Source organism: Myotis daubentonii, chromosome 17, assembly GCF_963259705.1.
Source record: "Myotis daubentonii chromosome 17, mMyoDau2.1, whole genome shotgun sequence".
In the NCBI taxonomy this organism is placed as follows: domain Eukaryota; kingdom Metazoa; phylum Chordata; class Mammalia; order Chiroptera; family Vespertilionidae; genus Myotis; species Myotis daubentonii.
Genome location: NC_081856.1, coordinates 9,384,849 through 9,406,268, shown reverse-complemented (window position 1 = coordinate 9,406,268; position 21,420 = coordinate 9,384,849). Strand labels below are relative to the sequence as shown.

At 41.2% G+C, this 21,420-nt stretch overlaps 1 long non-coding RNA gene across 2 annotated transcripts in view; it reads right to left on the bottom strand.

Moving 5' to 3' along the window:
- Positions 1-254: 254 nt before the first annotated feature.
- Positions 255-21,420, bottom strand: part of LOC132219894 (uncharacterized) — a 65,639-nt gene continuing 44,473 nt past the window's right edge. For both annotated transcript variants that reach the window (XR_009449628.1, XR_009449629.1), the window contains 3 exons: positions 14,792-14,847; positions 4,575-4,677; positions 255-704 (listed from right to left, as the gene is read on the bottom strand). This is a non-coding gene — a long non-coding RNA (uncharacterized LOC132219894). The remainder of the gene's footprint in view (positions 705-4,574; positions 4,678-14,791; positions 14,848-21,420) is intronic.

The following is a 21,420-nucleotide window of genomic DNA, read 5'->3' as shown; positions in this document are numbered from 1 at the left end:
ATGGTTTTATGCACTCCTTCTAGCTGGAAGCTTTATCCGTGCCCCTAAGTCAGTCCTTTCAGGACAGTTTACAGGTCCTGTCACATTCCCTGTGTGTCTCTATTTCCAGCCCATTGTTCCTTCCTCATTTGTAGTGACTGCATACCATTTCTTATTTTCTGAAACCCCTAAGCAATTATTGGTAGATCACAAATTATGACCCGACATTCACTTTACTGCTTTAAATATACATCTTTCATCTTTTAAAAAATATATTTTATTGATTTTTTACAGAGAGGAAGGGAGAGGGATAGAGAGTTAGAAACATCGATGAGAGAGAAACATCGATCAGCTGCCTCCTGCACACCCCCTACTGGGGATGTGCCCACAACCAAGGTACATGCCTTTTGACTGGAATCGAATCTGCGACCCTTCAGTCCACAAGCCGACGCGCTAACCACTGAGCAAAACCAGTTAGGGCCATCTTTCATCTTTTAGCATGTATGAGACTTGAAGCTTCTTGAGGGTAGAATCCATGTCTGTTTTTTAAAGTTTTGTATACCTCAGAACATCCGATACTACCCCTGTAAAACCACTGAGTAGGAACCTCCCATTGAGGTAACCGCAATAAAGATTTTTTTGAACGAGGAATGCATGGAAAATTACCACATTTGCCCTACTTCACACCACAGCCACATCTCCATTCTGTAGGTCCCGGGTTTCTGCTGACTATTTCATTTATGAAAAGAGAGACAAGGAGAAAGAGGCAAACCTTTGGTTCATGGACTGAGCTAGGTACATTACAAAGGTTGTCTGATTGATTTTCATTTTAGCCCTTTGAGGCAGGGATTTGCTAAACCACGCATCCAGGTGATGGACAGCACTGGGCGTGTTGACTTCTGGAAGCCATGCTGTTTTCATTACATGAAATTTGTTTTTGAGTCAGGCTTTGTAACAATGTTCACAACTTTTTCTCAAAACCAACTCATTTTCTGCTCTGCCTCTATTAAATGTGCAGCTCTTAGACTGCGGTTTCTTCTTTCAGATGCTGGCGGAGCTTTGAAGCTTGAGACGAGACACTCAGAGCAAATGCTCATGGCAGATCAATACCCAATGAGAATGCAGCAGTCCGGCAATGACTTTGAGAATCAACTGGAAAGTCAGTCTTTATTTATACAAACTTCACTCTGGAACCCCATGAAGAAGCCCAACAGGGAGAGCTTGGTCGAAGGAAGATAATTTCTTCTGGCCTCCATGGCCTCCATGCGGAAAGTAAAGAACTCAGCTACATTTGAGGAGACCTGAGACAATGTCACTGTATGCCTATGGGGAGATGAGAAAGGGCTTCTCCACAGGTATCACCTCCTGGATCAATACATCTCTTGACAGCTAATGGCTGCAACTGGAATTTGCTGAACAAATGGGGCGAGGAAAGGCTGTGGGAGGTTGTGAGAGGTGGGGCTTTGGGAAAGGGCAATGCTAGCTATTATCCTTGGCCAGGAAGTGTTGTTCATTCATTTTAATACCTGGCTTGTCTCGGCCAAAAGTAGCTCTACCCAGAATGCTAACTGGAGAGGAATGTATTATTTTCTTTGGATCAAATTCAACCTGAACCTCATAGACAAGGCCCTCTGACTCTTAGGTCAGGATTTACAAACTGCCTTTGCCACTTCCATTTGGCCTCTCACCGCTGCTTCATGTTGTGAATGGGCTCATGTCAATGCACGTTTGACTTCAGTTCTTGTACAACCTGGCAAACTTTCCTAGTATTTGACATTTCTGAGCCATACCGGGGTAAATTCCCAGGCAGGATTAGCTTCTTATCAACTTATGGGTACTTTTATGTAGCATTTTTTTAAAAAATTCAAACCTCTTGGGCTAGTTGCTTATATAATTATCTCCCTCACCTAGTTCCTTGACTAATCCTTATTATATCCTATAAGGTCACAGATACACACCTGTATATAAATGTGTGTGTATATATATATATATATTTGTGATGTACATATATCAATAAATATTTGTTGAATTATATTAAGTTTAGGGAAAAATCTGCTTGTCTAGTCTAATTATAATAACTAATTCTTATACAGCACTTTCTATGCCAGAAAGTCTTCTAAGAAATTTTCACATGTTAATTCTTTTAATCCTCACACCACTCCTCTAAGGTTAATACTGTTATTTTCTTTTCTTTTCAAAATTTATCTTTATCATTCAAAGTATTACATATGTTCCCCTCCCCTTGACACAGTCTCCCCACCCCAACCCCTTCTGCCAGGCCTACCACACTATTGTCTGTGTCCATGGGTTATGCATATCCTATATAATAAAGGCATAATATGCTTATTGTCCAACTGTTCTTTCAACCGTTCGATCAGTCACTATGATGCGCACTGATCACCAGGGGGCAGACACTCCAACCAGTAGGTTAGCTTGCTGCAGGGATCTGGCTGATCGGGACTGGGCAGGACAGGCCAAATGCACCCTGGACAAATTCTTGCACTGGGCTGGTTTCAGCCCGATCCCCACAGGCCAGGCTGAGGGACTCCACTGGTGCATGAATCTGTGCACTGGGCCTCTAGTATGCATATAAATTCTTTGATTAATCTCTTCCTGTCCCTCTGAGATTCATCAGTTTGGACCATGCTTCCATATCTCTTATTTTTTTTGTTGCAATGATAAATGGGGTTTGTTTTTTTTTAGTTTCTCTTTCTGAGAATTCATTATTGGGTGTTGATTTTGTACCCTGCTAGATTGCCAAATTCATTTATTAAATCTAGTTGCTTTTTGGTGGAATCTTTAGGGTTTTCTATGTACAATATGTCATCTGGGAATAATGAAAGTTTTATTTCCTTCTTTCCAATTTGGATGCATTTGATTTCTTCTTGTCTAATCACTGTGGCTAGGACTTCCAGTACTATCCTATATAATAAAAGGCTAATATGCAAATTGTCCCCTCAACCGGGAGTTCGACTGGGAGTTTGATCAGGGGGCGGGGCCATCCCGACAACTGGCCGAGGCCCCTCCCCCCAGCTGGCCGGGCTCGATTGGATTGGGGCCGGCCGGCCAGACCCCACCCATGCATGAATTCATGCACTGGGTCTCTAGTGTTAAATAAAAATGGTGAGAGTGGAAATCCGTATCTTGTTCCTATTCTTAGGGGAAATGGTTTTATTTTATGCCCATTGAGTATGATGTTGGCTGTAGGTTTGTATAGCTTTTATTATGTTGAGATATGATTCTTCTATTTCCACTTTGCTGAGAGTTTCTATAAAAAATGAGTGTTGGATTTTGTTGAATGCTTTTTCTGAGTCTATTGATGTGATCATGTGATTTTTGTCTTTCAATTTTTTAAATGTGATGTATCATATTCATTGATTTGCAAATATTGTACCAGTCTTGCATTCCTGGAATAAATCCCACTTGATCATGGTGTATGATCTTTTTAATATATTGCTAGATCTGATTTGCTAATATTTTGTTGAGGATTTTAGCATCTATGTTTATCACGGATGTTGGTCTATAATTCTCTTTCTTTGTAGTGTCTTTATTTGGTTTTAGAATTAAGATAATGCTGACCTCAGAAAAAGAGTTTGGAAGTGTTCCTTCCTTTTGGATTTTTTGGAATAGTTTGAGGAGGATAGGTGCTAGTTCTTTGAATGTTTGGTAAAACTCCCTTGTGAAGCTGTCCAGCCCAGGGTTTTTGTTTGCTGGGAGTTTTTTTTATTTTTTATTACTGCTTCAATTTCATCCATTGTTATTGGCTAATCCTAGTATTTTCATCTCCATTCTCTAAATGAAGATCCAGAGGCACAAGGAAGTGAAGTAAATTGTCCAAGGTCACACTAATCCAACTCAGAGAGTCTGTCTCTAGAATCCACGTTCTTTATTCTATGATGCTTTTCACTTACACTAATGGAAGGATGACAAGTTAATTACACATGGGCAAAATGTTTCTTTAGGATTTTGTGATACTACTGCCTATAGGAACTCACATCTACACAAACATACACATTTTATTCATTCATTCATTCATTCATTCATTCATTCACTTTTCATTCAGTGAATATTTGTTGAGTGTTTACAAATGTGTTTGTATATGCTAAGTCCTTGGGATGGGTGAGGGGTGTGTGTGTGTGTGTGTGTGTGTGTGTGTGTGTGTGCGTGCGCGCGCTCATGCACCTGTGCGCATGCTCATGTGTTAGGGGAAACAGATTTCTATTCTTTTTCTGAGTCATAAATGTATTGTTTATTTAGAGAAATTCCAAATCTTATTTTGGGCTATTCCTGATTCTGTCATCCTGTGGTATTTTAGGAAAAGGAGAAGTTGAGGCAAGAGGGGAGGAGGAAACCATAATGACGGGTCTCAGAAAATGCACTTACACTGTTGCATCAAGGGTAACAATCAGTTTCCATGCCAACTTCCCTTCTAGTTTAATCAGTTCCTACCCAAGCCCTGGACTTGTCTGCCATATGTACTTCAACACCCATCTCCAGCCATTTGCTGATTGCACCAGAGAAAGACACATAACCCAAGGTAAATCATTGTACCACAAATGAAGAGACACAGCGGTGCTAGGATATTAAATACTTACCTGGGAGTCATGTGGAGCTGAGCCTTGGGTGTGGAGCTGGGTCGTGACCAGAGAAGATAGCTGGTGCCTGCGAGAAGCAGAGTTCAGAGAGACCACCTGTGGACTGAGAGACAGAAAGAGTAGCTGAAATTCTCAGCTTCTCAGCTCCAGCCCTGGGAGAGCTATCTGAGTTTAAGTGTTCGGCTTTCTGTGAGTTTCCATCATGTTAGATCTTCCCAAGGAACCCCCGGGTGCTTTTGAAATAGCTTCAGCATATTTCTCTTCTCTAACACATAATGACCCTTGTCTTAAACAAGCAGTGAGTGACTCCTCTCTCCTTTAACGAGGAAACTTTTGGAAAATAGGCTCCCAAGCCCAAGAGTGATGACAGGGGTTCCGTACTGCCATTTAAATTAATGAGGAAATGATGTGCTTAGCTGAGGCCTCAACTTCTCTACTGTAAAGACACAGAGAAGCCCGCAATCTTTGCTTCCTCTTTACTCCTGAGCTCTGCATAGTAGTATTCGATGAATGTGCCTGAAGAATGGAAATAGTGTTGTGAAGGGCCAAGCCCTGAGGCTGAGCTCGAAGGACTGTGGTTTCAGCTAAGGGACAGGCCGGGCCAGCTTTGCTCTCTGGCTGTTGGAATGCTGCTGTGCTTTAGATGCATCTCAGTTCTGCTCAGAACAAGGTGTGCAGTGGTCCCCAGAATCAATGAAACAACCAGGTAAGTCAGTATAAACAACTAAAATAGATTTTAATAGGAGGTTAAATAGAAGACCTAAAAATATTAGATGATGGATTATGGGAATTTTTCTACCCCTTTAAGTACCTGCAGATGCAGAGGAAAGTAGAAAAGTTGTGGGGTTGCCTATTTGCCAGGTTGCCCTCAATTTTCTCATGCCTGAAGTGGGGAGATGGATAATAGATTAGATAACCTATAAGGGCCCTTCCAGCTCTATGGGTGACTTTGAGTGGAGTCAGAGTCATCCTAGCAAAGTCGGCAATTTAACTATTCAAAAAGATGTGATGCAACTGATCTTCCGGCATATATTTACATAGTATCTGCTCAAGGGGGCCAGTAAGTGTTAGTGCATACGTTTCTGCTAGGGCTTGAGTGATGGAAACTTCAGTTTGTGTTCTTAAAAAAACACCCTTTGCTCTGTGATTCCTTGGATGAATTGTCCAGCAAAATGGAATTTCCACTGTACGTGCAGCCAAAGGTGGGGACCTGCTACAAGAGATTAAGATGGAAGCCTGCAGGGTCTGGGGGTGTAAAGCAGAGTTTAAATTAATGAGGAAATAAATCTAATGTGCTTAGACTAGTGCTTGTCATGTTGAAGGTGCTTGGTATAGACAAGACTTTTTCCTTTTGCTCCCCCTGCTCTTTCATCTTTAGGTTCACAAGATTCTGCTCCATATAACCACATGTGGGTGGTTTAACCTGCCTTCCTAGGAAACTAGTCAAACTCATTCGTAGTGGAATTAAACCCATTCATAGTGCCAAGAAAAGACAGAGGAAGAGGACAAATAGAATTTTTGGGTGAAATAACTCAACTATTCTCAGAAGCAAGATTCGTTATGGATAAATGCTTGCTGATTGGCCACAAAAATGCATTTGACATACAGATACTTTCAGGACAAGAAGAAACACTGGCTAGATGAAACGGAAGTGAAAGCCAGTCCAAGCCAGGATGAAGTGATGAAATTATTCAGTTAATTAAGGGTTTTTTGTGTTTTTTTTTTTTTTACAGTAGAGCCAACCTCATGTGTGTTTAGAAGTCCAGTAAATATTACAACAATGATATGGTCTAGGGCAAGATAATTAAAAAAAAAGACTTTATAAGAACTATGTGTTAGCATATCATTAAAAAATACATAAAGATAACTTTTGCTTTTCAGAGAATAATTTGTTTTTTTGGGGGGAAGGGGTTGGACAGGATAGAGAGATGCTTAGCTTTGGAGCCAACAGGAAAAAATTGGGATACTGAGGAATGAAGAGAGAAAGTCTACATGGCCTAACCCAGAGGTTTTCAACCAGTGGATCGCGACCCCTTTGGCGGTCGAACGACACTTTCATAGGGGTCTCCTAAGACCACCCTGCATATCAGATATTTACATTACGATTCATAACAGTAGCAACATTACAGTTATGAAGTAGCAACGAAAATAATTTTATGGTTGGGTCACAACATGAGGAACTGTATTTAAAGGGCCAGAAGGTTGAGAACCACTGGCCTAACCTGTGTTCCTTCCCGGCAGCAATTGGCTTGATATCCTGCAGCCATTGTTTTTGGTGGGGAGAAGGGGGGGCAACAAAATTAAATAGGTAACCAGCCTCTGAGGGCATTGAGAACTCAAACTTGTGAAGACCTCATGGTCCTGGACTTGATTTTGATGTTTACAAATAGCTGGCATCCTGTGCTAGAGGTGAAGCACGGATGAGAACTCACAAAAACACACATCAAACCAAAGGCACATATCTTTTCTATGCATAGAGTTGTACCTTCTTCAAAGTTCCACCCTGAATTCTATTTAATGCTTAAGACAACCTTGCAAGGGAGGAATTAGTTTCATCATTTTTAGAGGAAGAAACTGAGGCTCAGAATTTCAATGATTTTCCCAAGTGATCTCCACAGTAGAAACTTAATGTTCCCATAGCCAAATTCAGTCCTCACCCAACACTTGTCTCTATTGATTAGATCTTCTCCAAGGGTTCAAAGTCATACATTTACTGTGAAAATCATTATATTAAGAAAAGTTAGTTTGTCCAGCACTCAGCTGCTTTTTTCATTTTCTGTTACCAGGTGAATAAACAGTTTTGCAATGTTCTAGTTCAGTAGTTTTCTAACTTTATAGACAAAAGGATCACTGGATATCTTTTACAAATGCAAATTACTGGGTCCCACCTCCAGAAAATTTTGAGACAATGGGTCTGGGGAGGGCCAAGGAAATCTGCATTTTTAAAAATAAAACATGAAAATTTCTCTAGAGTGTGACTACCTTTGAGGAGCGACTGTAACTATAGCATTCACTTTTATGTCACCAGTGCCTAGCACAGATGACATAATACCTAGCAGACACCCAGTGTATATGCACTCGATGCTGGAATAAATATGGAATCCTGAGATAGTGTCATTCCAAGTGTGTCATAGAACTCTCATTTCCAGAAGGATTCTGCACAGTGACTTGTCAAACCTCCACATTAATTGCCAGACATACCCATGTGCCAGGCACCCAGGATTGTTAACTAAACAGCCTCATTTCTTTCTTTCCTCTAAAAGTAATTACTGGTTGCTAAATATTCAAACATGCATTCAAAAAGCAGCTCATTACAATATGTTAAGAAAGAAATTACTATTTCTAATTGCTTCTAGTAGTTAATTACTTCTAATTATTAGTCTGAATAATAAATTACTGCTTCTGATTATGTTGTGAGCACAGTTGGAGCATTCAAAAATGCAATTTCCACAGTTGTTTACATCAGAAAGTGTTTACTGAATTAGAGCACTATAATTACCCCCACATAGCTGGTAGCAAAAAAATAATAACATTTGATAAATTCAATCAAAATATGTCATTTGTTTGTCAGCTTATTGCAGAGATCAAGCATTAAAATGAATGCTTGACTTTTTCAGTTTCTTCAGGGGGCAAAGATATGTTAAAATTGGGATTTTTGTTTCATTTGGTTGAGTAGGAATTAAATTAGCATTTCTTTTATTATTTAAAACAACAAGGAAAATAATCAGGCCTCTAATAGTGTTAAAAATTGGTTACACAACCAGCATACTAGTCATGGGGAAAAAAAGAAATGATGCCCACTTAAAGGGAAAAACCCCAGAACAATTTTATTGCATTAGAACGTATCTAAAGTACACAAATAGTAAGTGTACAACTTTAAGACTTCCAAGCCTCTGGCTTGAATCTGTCACGTCACTCACCAATTTATCCAGTCAATGACAGAAGTAGATAACTTACGGCAAACTACAGGCTGACATTTTAAAATCTCCTACTGTTTGCCACAACCACATATCATCACTACCTTTTCCCCATGGTGATCTGCCACTGTCCCCTGGGTGCTGGCCAGACTCCTCAGAGGTTTCCAAGAGCTGTATCTCTGGGGTTACCTTTGTGTATTCTCCTCCCCTTGAGTGTGGATAGGACTTGTGACTTGCTTCTAACCAACCACATGGGGCTGGGATGGGATAGTCATGACGACATGGATGTGATTAATTACATAAGACTGGACGGTCCACCTCGCTGGAGCCTCTGGTCCTTTGCTGGCGTTGAAGAAGCAAGCACCATGATGGGAAACCCAGGTGGAGAGAAGCTATGAGTAGCCTCTAGGAGCTGAGGGTGGTCCCCAGACAACAATCAGCAAGTAACTGATGTTCTCAGTCCTACAACTGCAAGGAACTAAATTAGGCCAACAGCCTACATGCCCTTGGAAATAGATCCTTCCCAGTCAAGCTTCAGATGAGATGGCTGATTTCACGCTATCACAGCACAGTTGAGTGCTTGCAACATAACGGCCCACAAAACCTAAAATATTTACTATCTAGCCCTTTACAGAAAAAGTTTGCCAACCTCTAACCTAAACAGAACTAGTACATCTGAATTTAAGCTGTTTACCCTAAAATGTTTCCATGAGATGCAGACATATACATACAGAAGCAAAATGGTCATTTGATTTCATAGTCCAACTAACCAAACCCAAGGGCAACAGAAGAGATAAGTCACAGGGATAAAAATTCACTGAGTTCAAAGTACGTTTGAGTGGAGAAAAGTTGCAGCATTACTTTTTGGGAGTGAGATTTATTTGTGCTGGTGCTTCTTTTGAAAACCCGAGCCCTGCCTTAACGTCTGAGCCTGTGTTCCTATGAAAATCCCTGTTTTTTACAGAGTTGTTGACATTATCAAGTGTACCTCTTGGGAATATCCGTGTTAGAGAAATGATGTGTTTGTGCTAGGTTGCTAGGTACCAGAAATGCTATGAAATCTTAAAAAGTAAAGAGCTGAAATAATATATTGGTCTCAGTATGCATGTGCACATGTCTGTGTGTGTGTGTCTGTGAGGCAGGGTACAGAAAAAAACTGGGGAACAGTTGTGTTAAGGCAAAACCCAGCTGGCTCAACTATTTTGGGATTTGGAGACATCTAATATATCCAAACTTTGGAAAACGCTATATGACAATTAGTTGGAACATGAACAAAAAGGAAAAGTCACAGTGGGGTGTCATGTTCATAATATAGAATAACTGTCATCATCATAGATGACTTCAGCATTGGTGATCCCTTCCACAAATCTGTCCTGTGGGTCATCCTGGGTCCTCTGTAGTTAGGCATGAGCACAGACACACCCTGGCACATGTCATTCCTTGGACCTGCTGGATATGTGCATCATGAATAGCAATCAGTCTATCTGATGTGCAAATGTGAGAGTTCCTTCCTTGGGGCCAGTGAGCTCCCTGACTTGGGACGTGTTCAAGCAGAGAATGGGCACTTCCTTGTCCAAGATGCTACAGAGGTCACTTGACCATTGCCTGGCATGTAGTGGGTGCTAGAAAATACTAACTCAATGATAAAATAAGGAAAGTTAGATTAGATAGCTTTTAAAGTCTGTTCAAGCCGATCTCTAATCCTCTTACAGCATTTAAAGACCATGGCACTGTTCAGCAACTTCAGGTCCTTTTCTGGGCACACAGGAGGCATTTCTCAGCCACCCTTGCACCCCGAGAGACCTTTCTGGTTCTATCTTTTCCCCCATGGCTACCAGAAGTCCAGTATTAAAGATCTTGGTGTCACATATGGAAGGAGCCTGGATCCCTGAGTTACTTCTTGGAGGAGAGCAGTCAGTAGGGTTGCCCACTTGCTTTCGACTTTGATGTGAATAGAACATAAAACTTTTATTTTATTAATGACACTAGATGAGGGGTTGTTGGTTGCAGTAATTACTGTGTGTGTGTTTTTCATGTTGATGCATTTCATGAGTAAATTAGATAAAAATAACTACACTCAGGAAAAGGAACACCATAAGTTGAAAAATTACTTCCTATAGAGCAATAAAATGAATGAACTACAGCCACGTGCACAGACACAGAAGCATAATGTTAGGGGAAAACATATTTATATAATGTAAATCACATGAACACATACCATATGATACCATTTACATAAAGCTCAAATACAAGCAAAACTAAGCAATGTATTGTTTGGTAATGCAAGCATGTGGTGAAGCTGGAAAACAAAGCAAAATGCAGGACAGTGTTAAGCTAGGGTAGGGTAGATGGAGGAATGCTAGTAGGGAGGGCAATATAGAAATAAAAAATTCTTGGCAACGTTCTATTGCTTCAACCTGGCTGAAAGTACATTGGTGTTTGTTTAATTATTCTTTATAATCTAAATATTTATGTGCATTGTGTATATATGAAAAATATTATGATGGAGTCATGTCCCATGCACTTCTAACTTTCAATTCAATCATACATGCATCCTGAATATTCAATTATACATAATTATATAACACAATAGTCAATTGCGGTAAGCACAAATATACTTGGTCATGTGCTGCATATTAATACACCCTGCAAACTTATAGACACTTATTTTTACAGAAGACTGCATATACAAAACCTTGAATCTGGGTTATTTAATGCATTTTCAAAGATAATTTTGACCAAATGCATGTGTTTTCTTAATTGCTTACATTGGAACCCAAATCTTCGGTAAGATGCCACTCTGTTGTATAATATGGCTCACACTAGGGGAGTGTTTCCCCAAATGGGCTCCCCAGATACCTACAGATTCATGTTAGTTTTGAATTTGAAGTCTTAGGAGTAATTCATTGTTCATTTGCTTGCAGTAAGGACACCTAAGCCAACAGGTTATTGTATCTGTGTTAGCCTGGAATTAAACACCTCAAGCTAAGTTACAGTGCTTACATATTTCATGCTGATTAGAAGTACTGGTAGCAATTTATCTGTCTTTGATTAATTAAACATGGGGAAAACCAATTTGTTACTAGTCTCAGCTTGGAAGACGAAATTTATCAAAGCGCAAGGCCCATGGGAAGAAATTAATAAAATGAATTCCTGCTGGTGAAAAGGTTTAGAATCAGTGTCTTATATTAATTCAAGTTTATTTTGTGTTCATTCATTTATTAACTCATTCACTTATTTCGTCAATATTTTCTGAGTGTCAATCAACTCTGTGTCAGACAGTACTAAGCATAGGGGATAGAATGGTGAACTAATCCAATATTCTTGCCTTCATGGACTGAATGCGTGTGCCTCTCCTGCAAATTCATAAGTGGAAGCCCTAACCCCCAGTGTGGCTGGGGACTCAAAGGAAGTAATTAAGGTTAAATGATCTGATAGGATTAGTGTCTTTATAGGAAAAAGCACCACTGCTCGCTCTCTCTTCCCACGAAGACACAGCAAAAGGTGTCTGTCTGTAAGTCAGGAAGACAGCTCTCCCCAGAAACAAAACTGGCTGGCACCTTCATCTCAGACTTCTAGCCTCCAGAACATGAGAAAAGAAACTTCTGTTGTTGAAGGCACCCCGTCCATGGTATTTTGTTATGGCTGCCTGTGACACTAATGTAACTGCTCTTATAGAAATAATGGCATCATGGTGGGTGTCAGCATAAGCAGTTTTGCCGACAGAGGGAAGGATGCTAACATGCATGTAACACATGGTCCAAAACACTGTTCATGGGTGTGACAGATCTGGGTCTAATTCCCTTCTTGGTCATTTAATGACTTGAGAACTCTGGGCAAGAGACTTAATTTCTTGAGCCTCAGTTTTCCCTTCTGTAAACTGGGGTAGCGTACCTCTCATGTGGGGTCACTGTGAGCAGTAGGTGAGCTTGTAAAATACTTGACACAGCCCCTTCAGGTAGAAAAAGCCTCTACGTATTATTGACCTCGTGTATCAGTTCACTCGTCTCATTCAATCCTCACAACAAACCCATTCGGTGGGGGTTTGCTATTTCTTCAGATTGCAACTTGGACCCAGGTGTGCCCACCACCTGAGCCTGAGTTGTCTCCACTGCCTCATGGTTCCTTTGTGCATCTAAATTGAGAAAGCTCAAGGGGGGCGCGGGCACATCTCTTTTATGCTGAAAGATATAGTCCTTTCCTTCCAGATCAGTGGTTTCCAACCATGCGTGGGTGGGGTGATGAAGTTCCCCTGGGGAAATGTAGCATACCCCCTGCGAGACGGGGATCACCAGCTGTGAAAAAGCACGTCATTGCTTTGATTTGTTTTATGAAAAACTCCACAATAGCCACGTAATATATTTGCATTGGCTTTATCCACTTCAAATTTAATTTGCAGTGTTGGATTAGAAAGGAAAAGAGAGGTTTCTGAAGGAGAATATGGCTTAAAAAATAAATTGAGGCTCTGTTCTCCTGGGTCTTTCTCAAGGGCAGTTCCCTGCCTTGGGCCTCTTTCTAGCTAGTGGGTCAGGCCAGAGGCTCATAGGAGGTTTCTAAGACACTGAAGTGGGGCTTTATGGCTTTAGAACAGCTGGCTATTCCGCATGCTAATAACAATGTCTGCTGGGCTTGCGTCCTTCGGCAGGAGCAGCTGCCTATGATATTCCAGTCAGTCTGCTCCCACGTGAACAACAGCAAGGTACATTCCTGCTAATTACCATAACCAAGTTAGTAGAATTCTGAGTGAAAATCTTCAGGGCAAAATCACTGGTCCCCACTGTTCACAATGAGCTAGTGAGTTATATTACATGAGTTATATTGCAGGGCACAGGGCCTGGGCTTTGGGTAGGAAGGAAATGGCAGGAGAAAGACCACTTGAACCATGGAGACCAGGAGTGGAGGGCCCCCCCAATCTGTTATGCTGAAGGTCTCAGAGGTTAATGAGGGCAGTGCAGGCACTGCTTGCAAGGGTTCAGTGATGCCTTTGAAAACTACAGACCCAGGACAGGAAATTTAATCTCATAGGACTTGAAAGTGTCCATGTGTCCATTTTCTGGATGAGGAAACTGAGACCCAGAGGGGACAAATGATGTGCTCAAAGTCCCAGCAGGAACTTGAAACCAGTCTCTAGATTTCTACCAAGCCCAGTGCTCTTCCTTCTTTGTCATCAATTCTTTAATTTCTGGGAAAATCTGTGTCAGAGCCCCCAGAAAACTACCTACGTCATAACTATCATTCCATCATTCTGTATCTGTTGTCAGTCAGGCAGGAAAATAGGACCATACCAGGTAGTCAATTGCAGGGTCTGGTCAAAGAGGTTGGTGGGGAATGGGAAGCAGGAAGGTGAGACAAGTTGGAGATTCCTAATTGTAGGAAATCACCATCAGTCCAAGGGCTCAGACTAAGGGAGGACAGAGTATAGCCAGGACCCAAGAGCCAGTGCTCCATTGGCAGAAGCTGGAATTCTGGAGGAGGGACCAGGTAGCAGGCACTGGTGTCAAGGGCAGGGGTTTGCCTGGAGAATGATGGACTACAGAGGCACTGGAGTTACCTCTCAAAGTGGGGAGGAACAGAAATATTCTGATCTCTCCCTTTTTCTAACTTCCAGATTTCTTGCCAATGTTTTCCACCAGACAGAACTACTCAGAATCCAGTGGGCAGAGGAGCCCAAAAAGTGGTTCCAAGGGAAAGAGTGGAGCTGAGAAAATAGGCAGATGATCTTCAATAACCTACTTGCCCTTGTCTGAGGGTCTTTTAAAGGGTTGACTTCTAGATGATTGGGTGATAGGAACATCTGTGGATAGTAGAGGGATAGTCCCAGAATCATTGGCTCATGGAGCCATGGGGTTGGGATGCTGATAACAGTAATTGGCACATTAGAATGAGCACAGCTTTGGTATCACGCAGACCTGGATTCAAGTTCATGCTCTTTCACTTACCAGGGGACAACTATGGGAAAATAAGTCAACCACTGTGTTTTCTGGTTTACTTATCTTTAAAACGCAGATATTAAACCTTCCTTGCCGAGCTTTTGTGATATATCAATGGTAAAATGTACACTGAGCATCCTTACCTTTTTGGCACATATTCAATAAATGGTAGCCCCCAAGCTTCAGCAGGACCCAAGTCCTATTCCCCTTAGAGAAGGTGAGTGTCCTTCATGTAAATTCCGGTTTATATTTATGACTATTTTATGGGATAAGTTCAGAGAAGAGCACTTCCTCCATCAGTTTATATGCCTATCAGCGATGTTTGAAAACTAGCTGTTTTCATACACTTAAATTATCACTTAAAAAGTACCTTTATGTTGACTGCTTTTTTGTGGGGTCATGTTCATGGCCACTGCCGTGGATGAGCTGAAATGAGCAGAGAGAGAAAAACAGATGGTTAGCTTGCCCACTGGTAATAACTGAGTGTAAGGACGGAATAGTGTCTGGAGTGGAATACAGGCCACTTATTTATCCATCCCTCATGTTTAGCACATGTCTCAATATCACCTTCTCAAGGGGATAATACTAAGAGCTATCATTTGTGTAATGTGTATTATGTGCCAGGCCCAGTGGTTTAAACTCATAAACTCTCACAATAATAGTTTCTATTATTACCTTAATTTGACAGCAAAAGAGGTGAGAGTTATTTCAGAGAGTTATTTCAGAGAGTTATTTCAGAGAGGTGAAATAACTTGCCCAAGTCCACACAGCTAGCAAATGGCTAAACCAGGATTCAGACTCTGGCAATTATGGCTGGAGAACTGATGCCTTTGTCCTATACTACATTCCTCTCCAGGTACTTCAGGAATACACCATACCCTATTTTTCACTCATTCTATACCAGATAGTGGTAGCCAAAAACTTTTTGTTGCACAAACAAAGACAACTGAAATAAATTTCTGGTTCCCAGGGTAGTCACGTGGAAAAACAGTGCTCACCTGGATATAACAGTTCCAACGACAGTTAATTAAAATTAGTTTTCTCAGTTCATGCTCAAAGCCATGGAAGAACAATGGCAGGAAATGAAGATCAATTATAGCATGCTATCCTATCATACAAATATGATGCATCTTTATACAAACTGTCAATATGATTTATATAACACTTACTCCTACTTTACAGTCCAGGAATCTAAGGTCTTACAACTAGTAAGTAAGGGGCAGGGGGCGGGCGGGACTTGACGATTGCTGTCTTTTATTTACAGGTGATATAGTCAAATTATACATATATCTAATATAGAATATGTAATGTGTAAAATCATATTTGTATACAAACACATATATATGTATCTATTCAATTTTAATTACATATACACACATACATCTATTGCTTCAGGAACTTATGAAATTGCTTTGCTAAAAACTATAAAATTCCATTTGCTGGAAGAAGAATTGTGACCCAAGGAGAGTTGAAGGACAGAACAGAGGAAATGAATCACTTGAATATATAAACTACCTAGAAATGGCTGGGCATCCTGCATGCTAGCACATTAAGTGGGCCTATAAAATCTGTCAACTTATTTTATAAATGAAATAAAGAATGTAAATACATGCAAATAAAGTCACGAACTGAGACTAAATGGGGAAATCTGAGAGCGGAGTATGAGATCATGTTTTTTTCCCTCACACCCAGGCACCAAAACAGCATGGCAACCCAGAGACAGGTTTGAAGGGGCTCATGGTTCCCAGAGCAAAGGATACAACCCCTCCGCCCCTCAGTATAGGGTGTGAGAGTGCGGAGAGGTAAGCAAGATTAGCGCCTTGACAAGCTCCTTCATCTCTGAGACCATGTGGTAGACGTCTTCCTTCTCTTAAAAATCAGAAGTGGGTGTTACTTCACTATAGACTAGAGAGAATGTCAGGTAGAATATAATTTCAAAGGAATAAAAATCAATCGATTTTTCTTTTTACTTAACAGTGATTAAATTGTGTCTCCACAGAGTGCAATAAATGGCTGTATGATTATTCTGTGAATTTGCACTTTATAGATCAGTCGTTTAAACACTTTATTTTTTAAAAAGTAGAATAACTGCCCTGTCACGTGGAAAATGACTTTCTGAGTAAAATCTTAAACAGAAAACGCTAATTCAGAAAACAGGTAAAAGAGGAGCAGTTCTGGTTACATCAGGGTTGGAGACCCTGGGACATTGTTTTCCTCCTTGCTCTCACTCCGGGTGGCTTCTGTGGCGGTCCCTCTGGGACGTACCCTAGGGCGCTATGAAACTCAATCCAGAGGGACATACCCTAGGGCGCTATGAAACTCAATCCGAAGTCCATCTCGGAAGATCAGTAAACTGGGATACTTAATCCTCAGCTACTTTTGTTTATCTCGTGGCATGCAGCATCTGGATAATTCTCCATCCCTTTTCACTTCGTGTGGAGAGAATTGATCAGCTGATTCTGGAGACCAGTAAGGTATTTACTTCGTGGTCTGTGGGTCACCCACATTTTTCCCACTTTCAATTGATTGGGTTGCGAAAGAGAAGAGTGAACAAATTCTGCACTCACTTACATGCCCCCAATTTTCCCCATGTGCTCTCTTCACCTGGAATGTCCTTTATTGTCTCTCAGTAAACTGGAGGACATTCTGCAGGGCTCAGCCTGATAGTCCTTCCTATGAAATAACTGACTATAATAGTCCTCCTTCTCCGTGGTTTTGCTTTCCATCATTAAGCAAGATCCAAAAATATTAAATGAAAATTCCAGAAATAAACCATCTATAAGTTTGAAATTGAACACTGCTCTGAGTAACATGATGAAATCTTGTGAGTCCCACTCCGTCCTGCCTGGAATGGGAATCATCCCTTTGCCACACTGAGACGCTCACTGCCGCTTAGTCGCTCAGTAGCTGTCGTTGTTATCAGATCAGCTGTCACTGTGTCACGGTGCTTGTGTTCAAGTCACCCCTATTTTACTTAATGATGGACCCAAAGTGCAAGAATAGTGAGGCTGGCGACTCAGGTATGCCCCAGAGAAGCCACAAAGTGCTTCCTTTAACATGAAAAGATGAAAGATCTTGACTTATAAAGAAAGAACAATAGGCTGAGGTGGCTAAGATCTGGAGTGAGAACACATTTTCCACGCATGATATTGTGAAGAAGGAAAAAGAAATTCCTGCCAGTTTTGATCCTCCTTCTGAAACATCATCAGAAGGTCAATGCAGGTGTCCCCCACTTTCTGAAACTTATGCCACTGGCTTTTACAAAAGACCTACATTTGTACTGGTTTTCGCTAATCAAAAGAAATCCGAAGAGGATTTTTGCTTTTATGACAAAAGCCATTACCATACTAAGGTAGGTCTCAGGTCAGGTCAGCCTGGCTCACTCCGGTTGTTCTGGGATAATTCTGAGTAGGGCCCCCTTTCACCCTCAAAAGTAGTCCCAGTTTGGACAATACAGTCTATGGTCACTCTATGTAGAATATATTCTTCTGGGAAGTAGCTATGCAAATCTTTTGACTATCATGTTGTCTGATTTTTTTCTCCTATACAGGGCAGGGCAAAAGTAGGTTACAGTTGTGAACACAGGGTTTATTCTTGTATTATTATGTATGAATTATTGTATTATTTTCCATACAAACAACTATAAACTACTTTTGTCCCAGCCTGTGTGTGTGTGTGTGTGTGTGTGTGTGTGTATTCCATATGTAAGTCCTTTTGGATGACATGTATTGTGAATACATTGTACTCTGTGGCTTGACAGGGAATTTCTTCATTTTTTAATTTTATTTTTTATATCTCACACTTAACTAACTCTCTCAGTTATTTTCGAGGGCAAATAATGAAAATAATCTGAATGGCTTAATCTTTTCACACAGGACATAGCCCTGCCTCAGATGCTGAAACCCCTCTCAGTCCCTGGGCCGCAGGGATGGGGGAGAGTCAGAGTCTGATGTGATAAACGTGGCGGCCCATTGCTGTCCCCTGAGAAGGGGCCTTCACGGGGCAGCTTCCTTCCGAAGAAGCCCACAAGATGCTCGGACACCCCCCCCGCCCGATCTTTCCTCCCGAGATAACATTTAGGCCTCAGTTGTAGCTCAGCTCCAGGTCCAGATAAGCAACCAACCAGCGAGGGCTGACGCTAGGACCAGCTTCGTGGACCCCTTGCCTGCCGATCAATCAGTGGAGACCCAGACCCTGAAGGGACGCACCTGAAAAACTGCTGATCTTTCCCGGGAACCTCCCCTGAAATCTCTGCCCTTAAAATCCTTAGGATGGAGGACCCAGTGTGCTCTCCCCTCTCCCTCCAGGGAGCACCCGCATTCCTTCCCCTTTCCTTACCCCCTCTCCCACCCTCAGGCACATTACCATTAGCTTCCCCACCCCCAAGCTCCAAGGGCCCTGCCTTTACCTCCTTGTTTCCTAAGCCCATTTCTCCTAGGAATTACTGCTTCTACCTCTGTAATCTACCCAATAAATGTTCTCTCACAGTTTGCATCTTGCTCTGAATTCTTCCCTAGCCAGAACCCAAGTACTGAGGTTGCTGAACCCAGGTTTGGTCTGCCCCCTGCCCCCCCACCCCTTCCACCAGTCAGACACATGGAGCCCTTCCTGCCACCTACAACAGTGCATGCCTCATTCCTCTTTCCTTCTTACTCTTTCTCCTTGTTTTCCTCCCTTCCTTTCTCCCCTCCTTTATTCCCTTTGTCCTCTTTCCTTCCTTTCATGTGTGACATAAAGGAAACAGGAGGCCTGATATCTTTGCCTTGGACCTACAGTCTCGCTGTAGACACACAAGTTAGCACACAAACTTAATACACCACACAAAAGAGTCTGTCATTTAGTGCAAAAGATGGGGGCAGGGCTATCAAAGGCTTATCAACGTTCCAAGATAAGGAAGAGTGAAGACATTCTTCATGGAAACCACCAGGAAAGAATTCTCTCAAGCACAACTATAGAAGAGATCATGCTAATCAGGTCTCCAACGCCGCAGATTGATGGAAGGCACTTAGTGATGCTTGAAATAAGTGCTTTGAAATTTCAGTTGTTCATCCATTAGAAACAGACATCTGCGATTTCTGGAGTAAAAACAAGTAGCACGTTATTACTCTTCAAGTCTTTTCTTCTGTCTCGTCGTTATGCACTGGGAAAACCCAGCCAGTGAAGGACATGTCACCTTAATTGATTTTAATTAGTACTCCACAAAGAAGCCGGATAAAAGATCACTCTGAGAGCACGTACCCAGGTGAAATCTTGGAGCACTGTTGATCTGGGGGCGTTTCTAGGGTATCTACCACAAATAAAGATGGATTACAACAGCTTTGATGAAAACATAGTTATACCTTTCACTTTATTACCAGTATATATGCCTTCAGCACTCCTAAATCATTTGGGACATGGATGATCGGTATCTTATCTATGAACAAAGGAAGGACAAATGGCTGATTTTGTTTTTCATCGTAATATTGGAGGAAAGTTATCAATAAGAGTTCTTTTTATGCATGCCTCTTCATCTGGAAAACTTTTATTGATTTTGCAAGATTCAGGGAAAGCTGATTTTTTTTCCTTAAGGATTTTGCCCATTTATTTCAGAAAAATAAGTATTCTGATCTCTGCCTCAACCATTTTATAGATATCACTGAGTTCTTAGTCGATGCCAGGTATGATGTTGGGTGCTGTGTAAACAACAGTGAAAAATATAGTCATGATCCCTATCCAAAGGCATGGAGCTTATTCAGTTACAACAACTACTATATTGTTTAAACATTTTCTGTTTATAGAAATCTTTCCTACTCTGGTGTGGCAACATTTGAAGATGGGTACTGTGTTGAATCATGTCAATATACCCCTTATTCCATGTAGTGCTGTCACCCAGTAAACATTTAGTGAATCATATTGAATTGGTTCTGGGTAGTCTTACCTCCAGTCATTTTTGTGTTACCCAGTAGAACACCTCTTGCTTTTCCTTTCTATTCTATCCTTTAAGCCATTCTATTTTAGGTTTTGATGTAGGAAGGCAAATGAGCAAAATCCTTGCACTCACATGTCATCTTAGATGGATTGACAGTCATTGTCTAGAGTTGCGTGGGGGAATGATTCTAAGGTCTCAGTACAATGTAGTGGAGAGAGAATGGGATAAAGGAATATGGGTAGACTATAGGTTTGGAGCTGGCACAGAAGAGAATAAGCACAGTTAACCACATTCACTATTGATAATTGGCAATATTCAAGTAAAAAGTCTGGGACTTTACCTGTATTATTTATCATTCATCATTGACACTCAACTGTTGTAGAAATCAGGCATGTGAAGTCATAATCTCTCTCCTGTGTGTCAGTATATCCCATCCCAGTAACTTTAAAGTTCTCAGATTGCCTCACCTCCCTCAAGAGATAAAGTGAATCTAATGCCTAGCCCCACTCATATTCTATTCAGGCAGGTTAGTTAAGGCATTGGGATTGAAATTGCACTTACCCAGCCTACAAGAGTCAGAGTGTTAAGTCAGGGCTTCTGAATTCAGCTTGACTTTTGCCCTCTGCCTCCCGTGTAAATTTGAACAAATCATGTATTTATTGTTCTGCATCTTTGTTGTGTCATCTATAGATTGAGGTGTTTGGACAAAATGATACTGAAGGTTCTTTTCAAATGTAATATTCTCTGTTTAATGAAATTAGCCAGGATTGTTCTACTGAAGACCTGCCTTTTGGGTTGTTATCACTTTGTGGTGACTCTTCTGACATAATACTGGGCAGGATGAAGAAATCATAGATCTATTCATCAATAGGGAAGGGTGACATCCTTGAGGGCAGGACCCGTGTCTAATGCATCTTCCTATCTCTGTGCTCAACAGGTATGTGTTAAATCAACGAAGCAAAACTTCTAGTGGGAGGAGGATTCTGGAGGAATCCATGAGCACCAGTTTCTGGCAAGCATCATTTGTGTCCTTAACATCAGCCTGGGACCTGATGACAGCGACTGAATATGTTTTCCCAAAGGTCACATAA